The sequence below is a fragment of the Arachis hypogaea genome, chromosome 19, assembly GCF_003086295.3.
Source record: "Arachis hypogaea cultivar Tifrunner chromosome 19, arahy.Tifrunner.gnm2.J5K5, whole genome shotgun sequence".
Classification (NCBI taxonomy): domain Eukaryota; kingdom Viridiplantae; phylum Streptophyta; class Magnoliopsida; order Fabales; family Fabaceae; genus Arachis; species Arachis hypogaea.
The window spans coordinates 140,425,873-140,429,734 of NC_092054.1; the positions used below are offsets into that span (position 1 = coordinate 140,425,873).

Consider the following 3,862-nt stretch of genomic DNA (forward strand, 5'->3'; position numbering starts at 1 on the left):
TTGTTGCTGAAATATTTATTTAGCTAATTTTGTTTTGCTAGAAATCATATTTGGAGAATTGGAGTTTAAGTTTTTGTTTCTGAAAGTTATTATACTTGAATTTGTTGTTAAAAATTATCAATGAGCTGAATTTGTTGCTAGAAGTAAAATTTGCTGCTATATATAGAATTTGATGCTGAACATATCACAGAGTAAATTTTTTTGTTGCTGGAAGTAGAATTTGTTGGCGCAATGTTCCTGCCAGGGTTCCCTAAGATGTTGTAGCCACTGGAGGGAAATGCATGCTCTTAAGATGGGTTAGAGGTTAGTATTGTAACTTATGTTGCTTTTCCATTTTTTGTGTAGTAGCTTCTAGAACTAGTATTCAACCTTTGTATAGATGTTACTATTGCCTAACATTTCTCTTGTTTTACTTTGCTTAGAGGATGCCTTGAAGGCATTGCAGGAAAAGGAAAAAGAACCGGTTGTACCTGAACCAAAACCAGAGCCAACTACTGAAGTGTTTTTTCTTTGCAGCTATGAAGGATGTGGAAAGACGTTCATTGATGTTGGTGCATTGAGGAAACATTCTCACAGTCATGGAGAGAGACAATTTGTTTGTAACTATGAGGGGTGCGAAAAGGTAATGATTTTGTTACTTGGAACACACACATGCATCTCTTGTATCTATATATTGTTCTATTGATAAGTTGTTTGTGTTTTAGAAATTTCTTGATAGCTCAAAGTTGAAAAGGCATTTTCTCATTCACATAGGGGAGAGGGATTTTGTATGTCCTCATGAAGGTTGTGGTAAGGTAATAATCTATCCATTGAAATGGCTTGTTCCTTTTTTTTTAGGACTTTTTTTTCCATGGTTGTTGTTACATATACTGTTTTTAGTATAACAATTGTTGATGGATGACAAAACTTCTTCAAAGTTTACATTACTCTTCAGAATGGGTAAAATTGTGTTTGTGTATGTGTCTTGATTAGTCATTTACTATTTTGTTTTGTCTTTTGTAATTTTGTTAGAATCTTAAAAATCATGTTGTATGTGATTTTTTAGTATTGTCGAAGCTGAATACTAGGGATTTGGAATGGTATTTCTTCATTGTGTATGGTATTCAGCTTACAGATTTTCATTGTGCAAATTTTCAACTTTAATCATATTATAGATTTTGATTGCATATGAATCTAGCATGCTAAAAAGATTTTCATAGCAACTCTGCATAATAAGTTAGCTTACAGATTCAGATTGAAGTTGAATTGGAAGCTATTGTTGCAAACTGAGAAATTGGATAGACATCTTAGCAATTTCTAAGATGGCAGCATCTCTGATTGAAGGTACATCACTCACCAAATGTTCGTAGGAAGCATGAATGCATTTGACCAAAATTGCAGAACCTTTGCAGTGGTGCTGTGGGTGTAAACCTCCCACATCCGTCGCACCACTTTCTCCCTCTCCTCTACTTCCTATGTAATTCACTTCAAGTTAGTTCTATCAAAATTTTGTTGAATAATTTGATCAGTCTAAAAATTGACATAATTTAGTATAAAAAGGACTAAATTTATGTCAACAATCCTTAAAGTACTAATTTTAGCATTTTTGCATAAGAAAGAAAGAAGAACATCTAAGTTAGTCTTTCAAAGATATATACATATCTTTCAAAGTTGATGCTTTCAAAATTGACATAGTTTAGTTATTTATCTAATGTTCTTTGTTGATATCAATTTAATTCTTATTTCTTAAAATAAATAATCATTTTTTGTCCAAAATCTTTAAAAGGCTAGCTTGATATTCTGCATATAAAAACATACCATCTAATTACTAATTTTAGCACATCTCATAATAATTGTTACACCCTTTTACTTAATTAGAGAATAAAACAAAAATTCAATGAGTATCATAACTTGTGTCTTAAAAATCATGTTGTATGACTGCATCTCACTAATTTCTTTTTCTTTTAAGTATATAATTGCAATGGTGTTCCTAATTTCTATAGCTTCATAAAAGTCTCAATTGGAATTGAAATATAAATTTTGTTGTTTGATGAATTGATTGAGATGTGTTAATTGTGAAAACTCATATGTGATCTATGTTGGAATGTCAGGTTTGAAAGAGAGGGTGAACCATCTCAGCTTGTTGCTGTGGATTTCTTTGTCAGTACAGTGGATCCATTGAAGGAACATCCGCTTATCACAGTTAACACAGTGCTTTCTATTCTTGTTGTGGACTACCTTGTGGATAAAGTATCATGTTATGTATTTGATGATGGTGCTGCAATGCTTACATTTGAATCCCATGTGGAGACAACTGATTTTGCAAGAAAGTGGGTTCCATTTTGCAAGCAGTACTCGATTTAGCCGCGAGCGCCTGAGTTCTACTTCTCTCAGAAGATTGGCAACCTCAAAGACAAAATTCAACCTTTTTTGTGAAGGAACGTAGAGCTATGAAGGTATTCATTACATTACATTACATTGTTCTTTTTCCAAATCCAAATGGAGTATCTCATGAATCATGATTATCTTCCAGAGAGACTATGATGAGTATAAAGTAAGAATCAATGCTTTGGTAGCCAAGGCACAGAAAACACCAGAAGAAGGATGGATCGGACTATGCAAGATGGAACCCCTTGGCTCGGGAATAACTCGCACGATCACCCTGGCATGATTCAGGTATATCCATTCACCATTTGTTGAATCAAATCTATTGGCAGAGTTAAATGCCTAACTTCAAGGACTAAATTATTTTTGCCAATTTAAAGTGTCCTATATTCAAATGATTTTTTCTCTTATTTGCTATTTGTAGGTTTTCCTTGGACACATTGGTGCACATGACATAGAAGGGAATGAACTTCCTAGGCTAGTGTATGTTTCCAGAAAGAAAAGGCCAGGTTACCATCATCACAAAAAGGCTGGTGCTAAAAATGCATTGGTAAGAATGCTTAAAACTTTATCTGGATTAGTGTTTCATATCCTTATTAAGATCATTGAAATTTTATTAGGCCTGTTAATTCTTGTTTGGATTTATATGGGTGAGGGTCTCAGTAGTTCTCACAAATGCTCCCTTCATTCTCAATCTTGATTGTGATTATTATGTTAACAATAGCAAGGCTGTCCGGAAAGCAATATGTTTTCTTATGGATTCAAAAGTTGGTAGAGATGTCTGTTATGTGCAGTTCCCCCAGAGATTCAACGGTATTGATCGCAGTGATCGATATGCAAATCGCAACACAATTTTCTTCGATGTGAGTTTAAATCAAAACAAACTGTTTCAACAGAAATTTTGTATTGTGTGTGGTAGAATTATATAACAATGAAATAAGTATTCACAGCACTTTTTAACCTTGATCCATTTCAGGTTAACATGAAAGGACTTGATGGAATTTAATGACCTATGTATATGAGAACTGGATGTGTTTTCAATAGACAAGCTCTTTATGGTTGTAGTTTGCCTTCCATACCCAACTTACCAACATCTCCTTCATCATGCTGCTGTTGCTTCTCCTCAAAGAAGGCCAAAAAAGATGTCTCTGAGATTTATAAAGATGCAAAGAGGGAAGAACTTAATGTTGCTATTTTTTATATGAGGGAGATTGGGGGAAGAGTGAAGAACTTGATGTTGCCATTTCCTTAAAAAATTAATTAATTGACTTTAATTATTTAATATAGTGTAGTGGCTCTGTTACTCTGACTCATTAAATACCTTGTTTTACTGAAACCTGAAAGCATAGAATTGAATTGAATTGAGAGAGGGAGAGAGAGAGAGAGAGATTTATTTTGTATTTGAGTATTAGTTTTTTAATGTATAAAACAATTATAGCAAAAATTATATATGTCACTAATTATTGTTTGATTTGTCTTATAATAACAATTGCGTACT

At 33.2% G+C, this 3,862-nt stretch overlaps 1 pseudogene; it reads left to right on the forward strand.

The window, feature by feature from the left end:
• The first annotated feature begins 578 nt into the window (after nucleotides 1-578).
• LOC112778886 (cellulose synthase A catalytic subunit 8 [UDP-forming]-like) lies at nucleotides 579-3,616 on the forward strand (annotated as a pseudogene).
• The last annotated feature ends 246 nt before the right edge of the window (nucleotides 3,617-3,862 follow it).